Source organism: Heteronotia binoei, chromosome 17 (assembly GCF_032191835.1).
Source record: "Heteronotia binoei isolate CCM8104 ecotype False Entrance Well chromosome 17, APGP_CSIRO_Hbin_v1, whole genome shotgun sequence".
NCBI classification, from domain to species: Eukaryota; Metazoa; Chordata; class Lepidosauria; order Squamata; family Gekkonidae; genus Heteronotia; species Heteronotia binoei.
Genome location: NC_083239.1, coordinates 27,667,402 through 27,681,439, shown reverse-complemented (window position 1 = coordinate 27,681,439; position 14,038 = coordinate 27,667,402). Strand labels below are relative to the sequence as shown.

General features: G+C 47.1%; 1 protein-coding gene across 1 annotated transcript in view; it reads left to right on the top strand.

Annotated features, from left to right (window-relative positions):
- Positions 1–14,038, top strand: part of SDC3 (syndecan 3) — a 150,703-nt gene that overhangs the window by 117,867 nt on the left and 18,798 nt on the right. The gene's annotated exons all lie outside the window — the stretch shown is intronic.

Below are 14,038 nucleotides of genomic sequence, written 5' to 3'. Positions count from 1 at the left end.
GTGCAATGGGAAGGTGCCACCACTCAGCCGCTTTTAACTCGAAAGCAGCAGGCAGCAGTAAAATAGGGTGCTCTTCAAAGGCTTCCTTGGAAGCCTTCAACAAGCACAGGCGATGTTTGCCCTGAGAAGAAAAGGCAACGTTTGCCCTGCGAAGAAAACCACCCAGGGCTCTCGGCTTGCCTGCTGGCTCCCACGATCTTGGGAAGGGAGAGTAAGGGGGTGCCCAGCAGCGATCCTGGCAGGGTGGCACCCTTAGTGGCTGCCTACCCTGCCTACTCCCATGTGCTGGCCCTGCAGAAGACACTGTGTCTGGGGCGCTGTAGTTGGCTGAAATCAACAGAAGCAATCAACTGGTAACCAGAGGACTGTAAGAAGTTTGACACTCTGCAGAAAACTTTGTGAGGAGAAAGCCACAGGTTGGAACTCTTCAGAGAGGTTTGTGCAATTGCCTCAGTGCTTCCACTGTCCTGATTTAAACTGTATTGCTGAGAGAGAAACTGCAAGCAACCTTGAGAAGCTGCTAGCTGTAACAAGTCTTGGCTAGGATAGACTAGTAAGGTTTTTTGTTTCTGTGTTTCTTGTTTGTCTGTACACCTCTATTTTTTTATTCTGTCTTGTAAATAAACTTCATCCTTCTTATGTTTTAATTGGATGGCGTTCTGGTCCTCATTACTAGTCTAATTGGGTGAATTCGCACTAAGTAGCAGACAAAAAGGAACCCTCTATTTTTGTTAATTGGAATTTTTCTATAAATTAGACATTCTGGACCCAGAAACGTAATGTTTTGACACCTCCCACCCTCTTCTCTTCTCTTCTCTTCTCTTCTCTTCTCTTCTCTTCTCTTCTCTTCTCTTCTCTCTCTGCTTCCACTGCCCCCTTATTTTTATTCACCCCCCCACAATTGCACCCAAGGCTACTACCGCCCCCCTGGATCGTTCCAGTGCCCCCCAGAGGGCAGTATCGCCCACTTTGGGAAACACTGGATTAGGCCATTGTAGCTTTGTAGGAAGAGCCTGAAAAGAGGACTTGGGAAGGCGGGGGTAACTCAGATGCAAGATTTTGTACTCCTAGGAACAGGGGCTGGCTTGCACCCTAGGAGTTCAACTTTCCGAAATGCATCCAGTGCTGGCCCATCTAATGAAGCCAAGCCACTAATGGAAACCAGGCAGCACTAAGCTAGTTAACAAAAGTTCCCCAGGAGGAGATGTTAGCTGGGTAAGAAGTAATTGTATAAATGGGAGTCGGTTCCGGGCAGCTAAAAGCCTCCCCTGCTGAGTCTGCACAGTTAAGTGGGGGTGGAGGGTAGTGTTAAGTCTCAGGAAAGAAAGCAGCTACAGAAAGCAGATACATTGACTGACCCTTGTATAGCACATCGTGCTGAAGTTCTGGGCCAGAAAAACCAGAATATACAGAATAAGAATATACTAATGGTCCATGGTTCACAACAGTTGGTTTTCCTGCCTCCTAGAAAAACTGGGTGTGCAGCCAATTTTCTGCCTGTAGGACCAAGTTTAGGTTAACCTCTGAGCATAATTATAGTGCAGATTAAACACACATACCCAGATTTGGTGTATGAGGGTAGCTGTGTTAGTCTGCAGTAGAAGAGCAAGATTCGAATCCAGTATCAACATGGAGACCAGCAAGATTTTCAGAGTGTAAGTTTTTGAGAGTCAAAGCCCCTTTCATCCTCTGTTTGCCTCTAAGGTGCAACTGGATTCAAATCTAGCAGTTCCCCCCAAAATTACATGGATGGGGTGAGGTGTCATTTTACTGCCCTTTAGCAATTTCGTCTTGTCTAGTATTCTAGTGTTTACTGCCCTGACTTGGCTAGCAAAGGCTGGCCCGATCCTGTTGGATCTTGGAAGCTAAGCAGGGCTGGTCCTGGTGAGTATTTGGATGGGAGGCCACCAAGGAAGTTCAGGATTGCTATGCAGAGGCAGGCAATGGCCAACCACATCTGACTGTGTCTTGCCTTGAAAACCCTACAGGGTCACCATGAATCACCTGTGACTTGAAGGCAGAAAAGTAGAGTGGTTTCTAGTGTTACAGTGTTCAAAGTACTTTGTATGTTATCTTGCAATCCTTCACCACAGCAGTGCTGTGTGGTAGCTCCAGGCCTTGAATTCAGCAGGAGCTCACAGGAGCACAGCTCCTGAACCTTTCTGAGGGTTCCCCCTCCTCCTCCCCACCTACCTCGTCCATTGCATAGTAGGTGCAGCTGCATAACAATCCCTGGATTAGGAGAGCAGGCAGGCAGGCAGCCAGACACCAGGAGCTTTGCCACACCCCCAGCAGCCCTCATTAACCCCTGGAAAAGCCCATGCCACCCTTTCTCTACTTCTTATGTGATTTTGGGTGGTGGGTGGCTTGCTGGCCTTTTGATTTCAGAGGGCGGTGGCCAAGAGAGCCCCAAGTGAGCGAGGCCTGCTTGGGCTGGCTGGATCTCTAGACAGCTCAAGCAGACCTCGCTTGCCAGGGTCTCTCCTTTCTTGCGTCAAGTTGCTTTTGACTGGTGGGGGGGCATATCCTAATGAGTGATGATAATGAGCTCCACCACTTATTTCTCCACAAAACAACCCCTGGGTAGCTCAGTTATTATCCCCATGTTATAAGGCCTAAAGCAGGTAGAGTCTCACCTGCCTGCAACTATTCAATGCGTTAATGGCAGAAGCAAGAGTTGAACCAGAATCTTTCCTGATTCACTTGCTTAGCTTCTCGTTGTCACTTTTGTGACATTGGATGGTGCTGCCCTTTTTGGTAACAGATGCTTCCAAAGTAGCATTTGGAACAGTAATCTCCGGGCGCTGAGGCAGAAACCACAAAATTACAGAGCAAGCATGACTGCAGCACTCGATCTCTTCAATCTCTCCCTCGGTATGAAACCTACTCATGGAAAATGTGGCATCCCAGTGCAAGTTTTCACACTCCCTGCAATCAAAACCCAGTGAAGGTGCGTGTTTTTGGGGGACAAGCTGCAACACATCATCATCACATCCTGTGCTCGTTAACTGTACATGTTGCTGGGGGAAGAGAAAAGATGGTGGTCATGGTGGGAGGGTGTCAGCCACGCATGCTCCGCAACGTCTATTTCGAGCGTGTAATGATAGGGCACTCAGAGTAAGTTATGCACCGCATATATATTTTTTCCTCCAAGGCAATTGACTCCAGCTGGATAGCAAGAAGACAGTGTGCTAGCAATCAGAATGGAGTTGCAAAGGGACCTTGGCTCAGGTTCAGTCCCCAGCATCTCCAAAGGATCAGATGGTAGATGTGAAAGACCTCTGCCGAAGACCCTGGGGAATGGCTGCCATTATGAGTAGATGATGCTGACCTTGATGACTTCAGTGTCAAGCAGCTTCATGAGTTTGTGTGTGTGTCCTGTCAAGAGATGGGGTAACTGCTGAAGTTGGTAACGCCCCAGTTAGCTCTCTGCTGTGTTTTGGCTCAAAATCAGACAGTTATTTGTCTGGTGGAATGCGAGACATTTGTCTGGTGGAATGTGTTGTCAAGTTGCAACCAACTTATTTCAAGAAGAAAAGGAGGAGGAGATTGAAGTTACACTCCGTCTTTTACTACCTGAAGGAATCTCAGAGCAACATATAATCTCCTTTCCCTTCCCCTCCCCACAACAGATACCCTGTGAGGTAGGTTGGGCTGAGAGAGCTCTGATAGAAACTGCTCTTAAGAGAATAGCCCTGAACACAGCCAGCCAGCCAGCCCGAATTTGGCCCTCCCTCCGCCCCCTAGGCAAATCCTTATTTGCCTCCCCAGCCTCCTCCTCCCTCACCATTTCAGTGCCTGGAAAGGGGCTGTGGAGTGCCACGCTCCCCAGGCTCTTTAAAAACCGCTCCCCCACCAACCAGCTGATAAGCGGGTAAAATGCGCCAGAGGCTTGTGGCTCCTATGCCGGCCCTCTGGCGCGATCAAGGTAAGTGCTGGGTTGAGGGGGCAGCAGCGGTGGGAAGGATGAACGAGCTGCTGAAAGAGTGGCTACCACTGCTGCCTCCTTCCCCCTTCCTTCCTGGATCGGGAGTGGGGGAAGGACAGGGGGGTGGCACAGTGCAGCACTGTGGAGGGGGGCGGTGAGGCTGCCCTGGGCACCATGCACTCTCGGGCTGGCCCTGGCCCTGAAAGAGTTATGACTGATCCAAGGTCACTCCAGCGGTTGCAAGTTGGAGGAGTAGGGAATCCAACCTGGTTCTCCCAGATAAGATTCCAGCGTACTTAACCACTACACCAGACTGGTTCTTGAACAGATGCTGGCAAACCTTAGTAGTAGTTAGCTATGCTTATTGCTTTTTGTTGTACCCCAACTGCCCACTTGAGTTATGAGAGCAATCCTAAGCGACTTACATTTTATTCAGCGGGGCTTACTTCTAGGAAAAAAGTATTCCTTGGGGTTACAGCTTGATTTTTGCTGGTACACCAGCAGCCCTCTTGACAATATAGCTCATCCCTTTGGTGTGGGAGAAAAAGTAATTTTTCTGAAGTGTGGCATGTAGTGCTTTTCTTTTTTTAAAAAAAATATATTTTGAATGCTAAGAATTTCTCAGGCATACTGATGATCTGGATAGAAGAGGGTGTTGTCAAAAGAGGTCTAGGGATCCAAAGTACTGTTGATGCTGTTTTGGTAACAGCGCCTGTGTAACCCTTCAGTGCTATTACTAGATTGCCAAGACGCCCATTTTCATCAATAAAGCTGATCTTCCATTTATCTGTCAATCTAGGGTTGCCAACTCAACCGGATGAGAAAGTCTTAGAGATTTGGGGTGGGGGAAGAGGGAGCCAGGGGGTTGAGAAGAGTTCCACAGTGGGGTATAATGCCACAGAGTCCGCCCTTCAAAGCAGCTATTTTCTCCAGGGAACTTGTTCTTGGTAATCTGGAGATCAGTTGTGATTTCAGGACCAGCCTCCACTTGGAAGCTGGCAACCTTGCCTCAATCACACATGTTTGTACTACAACAGACAATTGTGATGGTCTTACAATGTCAAAACACTCCTACATGCTGGTTTAGCTTGCCTGCTGGGCTATCCTTCCCTAGAGAAGCAATTGTGTGTTTAATTGTAAGGTCCAGTGTATGGTCCCTCACATATTCCATTATATTTGTAACAATTAAAAACAAGTCGCTGATCCCACACCACATCACCACCCTGGAAATTTTTTCAGTAGTACACACTGAGGACACAGTCAGGTGGGTGTGGGAATTCATGGTGGGAAGTTGCCTTCAGATGCCCAAGAAAAGCCGCCACTTTGAGGACTAGCCACCTGTTCGGACTTGCAGTGGACTCTGAGCTCTTTGAAACAGATGAATGGTATAGTTCCCTTTTCCTGAAACTTCTAGCTAATTATCTTAATTGTCTTTCCTTTTTGCAGTTACCCTTGTGCATCTGACCTATGATTCATGCGTCCTCCATAAAATGCATAAGATTTTATTGTACTCTGAATTGCCTAGAGGTGTTTTTTCTCCCAAACAGAAGCACTTAAGATCTTTATAATAGGCATTAAAATACAATGTGAACCAGTATGTTCTTTCTTCCCCTATGAATGCCAGCTTCTCATGGTTTTGGTTTGTCCGGTGTCTGTGCCTTTCTCATCAAGCTCATTCATTTATTTTAACCTTTCTATTTTGGTTACCAGGTCCAACTCAGGAAATATCTGGGAACTTTGGGGGTGGAACCAGGAGACTTTGGGGGGTGGAGCCAGAAGCAAGGTTGTAACAAGCATGATTGAATTCCAAAGGGAGCTCTAGCCATCACATTGCTTTTAAATGCCTTCCTTCCATTGGAAGTAATGGAGGGTGGGGGCACCTTCTTTTGGAGTTCATAGAATTGGACTCCCTGGCCATGGTAAACCACCCCATAAAAAGTCTGCCGTGAAAACGTTGTGATGCGACGTCACCCCAGAGTCGGAAACGACTGGTGCTTGCACAGGGAACTAACTACCTTTACCTTTGTACCAGATGTTATGCTGAAAATTTGGCGCCTCTACCTCAAAAAACAGCCATCCACGCCCCAGATACCCACAGATCAGTTCTTCATTATACCCTATGGGGACCTGTCTCCATAGGGTATCATGGAGTGCTAAGCAGACACCCGGCCCCTTGCTTTCTGCTAACCCTGAAGCGGGGGGAGGGCCTCTGAATCAGGGGATCCCCTGCTCCCAGCTGGGGATTGGCAACCATAAGTGCAGCCCAGAGACTCAAGGTAACTTCATTGCAAGCTAGTATTCACATAGAATTGGGCCCAGTCATTTTTTCATGACTTGAGCCAGTTTGATGTTGTGGTTAAGTGTGCGGACCCTTATCTGGGAGAACTGGGTTTGATTCCCCACTCCTCTGCTTCAGCTGCTGGAATGGCCTTGGGTTGGCCATAGCTATCACAGAAATTGTCCTTGAAAGGGCAGCTGCTGTGAGAGCCCTCTCAGCTCCCACCCACCTCACAGGGTGTCTGTTGTGGGGGGAAAAAGAGTCTCTGATTCAGAGAGAAGGGCGAGGTATAAATCTGCAGTCTTCTTCTCCTTCTCCACTAAACAGAATCCTAGAACACCCTTGCTGGGCCCAAACCATATCTTTGCCCAACTTCAGAACATGTGTAAAGAGCAAACCCTGTCCCAGTTAAATCCCATAAGAACATAAGAGAAGCCAGGATGGATCAGGCCAATGGCCCATCCAGTCCAACACTCTGTCACACAGTGGCCAAAAAACCAGGTGCCATCAGGAGGTCCACACTAGAAGCCTATGTCTTTGTCATCCATGAACAGTGCATGGGTGGATGGTAAACAGGGATTGCCCTAGTTGCACCTGGATGGAAGACCACCAAGGAAGTCCAGAGTTGCTATGCAGAGAAAGGCAATGGTAAACCACTTCTCTGCATATTTTGCCTTGAAAAACCTAAGAGGATCACCGTAAGTTGGTTGTAACTTGACCACTCCTTTACTCTACTACCATGCTTAATTGTTTAGAGTTCTATTTTAAGAGTTTTGGAAGCCTTCAGTAATGTGAAAGAAAATCCTCAGAGCTGGCGGCTTGATGGCACTCATGCAGAAAACTGTTTAGGTTCTAGAAATGGGCACGTTTGATCGGGGTCATGGTTTTTCGAGGAGCCTGGGTAACTCGCTTTTCTTTTCACTTGACCTTTTTGTATCAACTAAGTCACCTTTTGTGCTACATTTTTTTTTTGCAACAGTTTTGTAATATTTTATTACAGTTAGAAAGTTATATCAGAACAGATGGAAACATTTTATTGAATTAGTGGTACAAGACAGGCATCTAATAATCTCATAATTTAGATGACCAACACTAATAGACAATCTGCTCAGCGACTCCAGTAAGGCTTTAGTCATTTTGGTTGTCTTCCAAATCGTTCTTCTCTGATGGAGACACGGGTCCACCAGCTAGTGACTTTGCCATGATTTATCAGATCAACTCTAAAGACAGTGGCTACAGCAGTGGTCAGCCTGAGACCCCAATGTTTGCAAAGGTATGGGTCTAACACAGGGGTCCTCAAACTTTTTAAATAGGGGGCCAGTTCACTGTACCTCAGACTGTTGGAGGGCCGGATTGCCGTTACTGTACAAGGCCGCAGGTCGTCAGTTCTCCGTCTTCTGCATCTCTCTCCCTTCCCCACACCACACTCCCCGGCCTGGGAAATCACCTCACCTCGGTATCACCTCACACTCTGTCTCCGCCGGAAGTGTGCGTTGCTAACGCGAGTTTAGGTCGAACGTCACTTCCGGTCTGATTTTGCCATAACCCGGTGGGCCGCATAAATGTCCTCAGCGGGCCGCATCTGGCCCGTGGGCCATAGCTTGAGGACCCCTGGTCTAACACATCACTTTCCAACATGTCTTTCACAGCTGCAGCTTCAGTATCAAACCCACAATTTCTGTTACCTTCTTGGTGTTCTGCGTAATGCTTGGAAATGAATTCATTAGTCTTCTCCAGAATTTTCTGCCAGGGCATGGGGTATTACTTCAAATGCCTCAGTAGATTTCTTGATAGCATACTGATCAAGACCCAGACAAGTCTCTCCATATGATCTGTACAGAATGTCCTGTACATTCTTTTCCCCTGACCCCTGCGTATTCTGTGTCTGTGTAATGATGATGATGCCTGGTTTTTGAGTGGCCAACACAGTATACAACTAGGGTTGCCGGATCTTACCTTGCCACTGGTGAAGGGCTTTGGGGGGGATTCCAGAAGGGGGCAGGGACATCCCTGATATGATGACATCATGCATGAGTGATAGCACATTGGGGATGCAGCCTCCTAACTTTAAATAGTTTTTGCAAGCGGGCACCACACAAGCTTGAACTCTGAGTGACAAATTGGCCACTAGGAATTCAGGCATGGGCAGTCCCTGCTTGGAAAAAAATAAAACTATTTAAAGGGAACTTTCTCTTCAGATTGTTTTGCAAGCAAGGCTGGGTGCCATGCACACCTGAACTCCAAGCGGCAAATTTGCCTCTTGGAATTCAGGGGCAGGTGCCCCCCCCCTTGCGCGCTTGCAGGAAACCATTTAAAGGGAATTTACTGCTTGGAGTTCAGATGTGTGGCTAGTGGCCAGCCCTCTCTCTCCTCTCCTGCAAGATTTAAAGGGCCCTCCAGCTGTAGGGCTCTTTAAATCTCTCAGGAGGGGAGCGAGAGGGGTGACTGCCAGTGATTGCTGTTGTGGGTGGGGCTTCTGGCAGATACGAGCCTGTGCAGTTGGGGTTACCCAACCCCCACCTGGAGACTGGCAAACCTAACAACAGCAAATAGCAGTTCACCTTACAGGTTTCATTTGTTCTCCATATTTCTCCCCAATGGGGACCTAGTGCAGTTTATATTCTGGTACTGTCCTCCGTGTTATCCATGCAGCAGCCTTGTGAGTACGGATGGGCACAAATTGAAGCACAAATCGCGATTTGTGTCTAAAATAGCTAATTCATGTGTCACTCCGAATCGGTTCAGGTACTCACGCTATGCACGACTCCCAGAACGAAACAGCTTGGTTTTGGGGTGGTTTGTCTGTGTCATTATGGGTGGGGGATCCTCATGCGCCACAATGAGCCCAGCATGATGACATCACCCAGAAGTGATGTTATCATGCCGGGGGGATGTTCTGTCACTTGGGGAAAAAACTCTATGGTAATGTGCCTGCCGTGATAATGTCACTTTGGAGTAATGTCATCACACCGGGCATGTTGCAGTGCACCTGCACATTCTAGCCACCTCGGGGGAGTTCCACATCTTCCTGAACCAAACAAACCAAAAATTGTTCAGAAAATCAAAAAACCATGAACCGAACCACCAAATCTGGCAAATCAATGAACCATGAACCGAACCACCATTGCAGTCTTATGAGGTGAGAGTATCTTAGGCCACTTCCATGTGATTATGCCGTTTAGAGCCAGTTTGGTGTTAGTGGTTAAGTGTGCAGAATTTAATCTGGGAGAACTGGGTTTGATTCCCCACTTCACATGCAGGCAGCTGGATGACCTTGGGCTGGTCACAGTTCTCTCAGAGCTGTTCTCTCAGAGCTCTCTCAGCCCCATCTACCTCACAGGGTGTCTATTGTGGGGAGAGGAAAGGAGGAAGATTGTAAGCCGCTCTGAGACTGAGTGGAGGGTGGGGTATAAATCCAGTCTCTTCCTCCTCCCCTTCTTCCTCCTCTTTCTCTTCCTCCTCACTCCCAAAACCCCCCTTTCCTGGGAATACATCCCACTGAGTTAGGGTTCTCATTTGCCTGTTTATGGTGGAGTTGTGATTCTTGCCAGGTGATGCTCATCTGATTGGCAGGTAGAAATGGGGGTCAAATGGAGGGGGATCATCTTGAGGAGAAAAAATAAAAATAAAAAAACTGGTCTGCTTACAGGAGGTTCTGATTATGGAGTTCCTAGTGATATGAAGAGCTACCCTTGTCACTTCAGGATGGCTCTAGGAATCACCAGCAACTCTGTGATCAGAACTTCCTGTAAGTAGGCATGGCTTTATTTTTCATTTTGATTTTTCTCCTGGAACACGCCCCCCCTCCCCCCGCCTTCTCACCAGTTGTCTGGCACTGAGTAGAGCTGAGCAGGATTCCAAATAGACCTGTTAAAGATTACTCTCTTAATGAGTGATAGCTGGGCCATTTGAGGATGCACAGGGCTTTTCTTGTAGCAGAAACCCCTTTGCATGTTAGGCCACACCCCCTGATGTAGCCAATCCCTCTTGGAGCTTACAGGGCTCTTAGTACAGGGCCTACTGTAAGCTCCGGGAGGATTGGCAACATCAGGGTGTGTGGCCTAATATGCAAAGGAGTTCCTGCTACAAAAAAAGCCCTGAGGATGCATATATGTGAAGCGTCCTTAACAGAGACGCCGAAGGAGAAATCTTCCATGTCAGCCCATAGTGTGAGAGGCGGAACGTGGGCCCCTGCTATTCACAGGCGAGGGCAATCTTGGAGCAAATGGAAAGAAAGGGGGTGTTTGTCCATTACACCTCGTGCTAAGCAGGAGAAAAACACCTATGAGGTCATGTCATCTTTTTGGCATGTGTTGCGTGTTGCAAAGCTGTAATTGAGTAGAGGCCCGCTGCCAAGGTATAAAAATAATTGAGATGGAGCTGTGGTTCACGTCTCCCCACGGTGCATGCTGAGTTTATAGTTTTACTAATCAAACGTGGACCATCTTGTGCTTGCCTGTGTGCTTTTCAGTTGCTGTTTGTTTCTGAGAAGTTTGGATTCCAAGGGCTAAACAACATGTTTCTGGGGAGATCTTTGATTGGATCTCCCAATAATTCCAGAGGAACAGCTGCATTCATCTGCTGTGGCAAGAATATGCTTGAATTTGCCTTGTACTGAGCCAGACCATTGATCAATCAAGGTTATATTGTTTGCCATGACTGGCAGCAGCTCTCCAGGGTCTCAGATGGAGGTCTTTCGCATCACCTATCACTGAGTCCTCTTAACTGGAGAGGCTGGGGGTTGAACCTGGAACCTTCTGTAGGCAGAGTGAATGTTCTGTACTGAACCAGAGCTCTGCCATTTCTTGTTAAGGCATCTCTCAGTTGTTCCCTTGCTATCCAGCTGTTTTTTCTTTTAGTGGCTATTCGACCTCCATCTTCAGCTGTATGCGTCCTTGACAAGGACAATACCATGTTTAGTCTGATCTTGAATAGCAAAAACAAAGCAAACTGTGTAGCACTTATAAAATCCTGTGAACAATTTATATCAAAAGCATAGTAAGACAGCACAAATCATATGGCAATATGCAGAAGTCTCTCCAATAGGGTCTCTCACGAAACGTTTCTATTAGTAGTGTACGTTTCTATTAGTAGTGTAGTTTTAATCCCAAGGTGTAGCCACAAATAAATGTCTTCAAATATCAGAAATCAAAGGAGATGAGCCAAAAATTCATAGAAAACTGGTTTTGGTATAACACCTTCCTCAGTTGTTGCTTTTCGCAATTCGCTGTGTCAAGGCTTCTCCATTAGAATAAAGAATTACTTATTGACGGGGACCCCAGTCCTATTAGTTAGCTAGAACAACATTCCTTCAGTTCTTAGGCTGGTAATGTCAAGTCTGATCTTGAGCCACACACAAACATCTGTGCATCTTTCCTCACCTCCTTTTTGTCCAGACTTCCTCCAAAACATCTGTGAGTGTAGCACATTCATAAATGCAAATTACACCAGTTTCATTCATTCATTCCATCTTTCTACACCACAGGGTCCCAATGTGGCTTACAATCATTCTCCACTCCTCCATCTCTATGGCCATGTGAAGTAGGTTAGGCTGAGAATGTGTGACTAGCTCAAAGTCATAGAATTATAGAATCACAGAATAGGAAGGGGCCATAGAGGCCATCTAGACCAACTCTGCTCAGTGCAGGACCAGCCTAGAGCATTCCTGACAAGTGTTCATCCAGCCACTGCTTAAATGACTGCCAGTGAGGGGGAGCTCACCTAGGTAGCTGATTCCACCATTGAACTACTCCTACTGTAAAAAAGTTTTTTCCTATTATCCAGCCAGTATCTCCCCACCTTTAATTTAAACCCAGTTATTGCCAGTCTTCTCCTCTGCTGCCAACAGGAGCAGCTCCCTGCCCTCTTCTAAGTGACAGCCCCTTCAAATACCTAAAGAGAGCAACCATGTCCCCCTTCAACCTCCTCTTCTCCAGACTGAAATTTGCAGGTCTTCTCCTCCAGATTGAACATTCCCAAGGCCAGGGCTTTTTTTTTTAGCAGGAACTCCTTTGCATATTAGGCCACACCTCCCTGATGTAGCCAATCCTCCAAGAGCTTACAGGGCTCTTAGTACAGGGCCTACTATAAGCTCCAGGAGGATTGGTTACATCAGGGGGTGTGTAGCCGAAAATGCAAAGGAGTTCCTGCGACAGAAAAAGCCCTGCTCAAGGTCACCCAATGAGCTTCTCTGGCAGAATGGAGAATTGAACCTCCCAGTTCCTGTTCTGACACACTACATCCTACTTACTGGCTCTTTTACATGTTTTTTTTTTCCAGGCTGTATAGACCGGCTAAGGTGGCTTGGGCTCTTTCCTCTTCCCCCCCCAGCTCCCTCAACCTCACATGCTTTGCTTTGGCTTGGCCCAGTTTTGGCATGTCCCTCCACCCTCTTGCTGTCACTTCCTCCACCATCACTTTCTTGTCGGGAATGGAACGTGTAGGAAGGAGAACAGCCAGTAGGCATGCAGCCTTTGTTCACAGCTGCTTTATCCCAATAGCCTTTTGACTTTGGTGCGTTTCTAGCCATAGGATGAAAATATTTGTGTTGCAGTGCTGAATTAGATCTTCTGCAAAGGCACTGAAATTTATCTTCTGTAAAGACACTGAAATTTAATCAAGGAAGTGAAAAATCTTAGTTTCTCAAGGTTTACGCTCAAAGAGTTTGTCCGGTTTAGAATCTCAAGCAGGGCTGCCGGCTCTGGGTTGGGAAATACCTGGATATTTGAGGGGCGGAGTCTGAGGAGGACGGAGTTTGGGGCATAATGTCCAACTTCCATAGCGGCCATTTTCTCCAGGTGAACTCATTGCTGTCACGGAGTGATCAGTTGTAAGAGCAAGAGAATTCCAGCCACCATCTGGAGGTTGGCAACTCTAAGACTTGCTTTAAATCTTGGCAAAATGGTGGTAGCTGATACCAGAACTCTTGTAGGGCTTCCTTGGGGAAAGGAATTGACAAGGATCTGAGATACTTATTTGCATTTGCTTATTTGTGAGGGCTTTTCTTTCCTGCTTGTTGCTTTAAAGGATCCCCAAACTGGTTTACAGAAATGTCCCAAACAAAATGGATTCAATATAATTTTATCATATGTTGGGCAGTTCGTTTGTTGGTTGGGCTGCTGTAAGCCCCAAGTTGTGAGTGCGCAGAGCCCTTTGCTTCATGCCTCTGATCACTTAACTACCTGGAGGCAGACAAGAACCCAAAGCCTGCCCAGATGTAAGTCAGCTGCTGCTAGCAAGCATCTGTTTATTTTCTCCCCTCTCAGTCCTTGTTTGTGTTGCCAGCAACCTCCTCCTTTCCCCCTTGTCTTCTGACAGTCTCAGAGGGCTCGGGAAGGGAAGGGAGTGTCATCTCGATTGCATTTGGGTGTATGGAAGATTAAAAGCTGGGGTGATGCTTCTTGTATTCTTCAAGTTACAGTAAAAGTGAGAGGTTGAGGGAAGGAAATGTGGTTTGCCTTGGTGGGGCTGGCAAGTGCATTTGGGGATGTCAAACTTCTCTCTGCTACCTGGGCTAGGTGGGACATGAGTGCTGGATGGGTAGCTGGAGTTTAGCTGGAGGGCTAGAAGAGGAACTGAAGTTAGGATTGCATCACTTTGGATGTTGAAAACAACTGCCAGGATGTAGTCTTCCTAGGACCATATGACCCAGCAGTTGAATTTCAAGATCTCTACTGCTTGTTGATCAGTTTCCGGGTGGAGCACAAAGTTCTGATTTTGACCTATGTATAGCCTTCTGCTGGGGTGTCAGAAAGCCTGTTTGTTCTTGGATGAAACCTGCCTTTTAGTTAAAGTGTTGCTGCCTTCACCTTGAGGTGGGTAGTCATCACAGC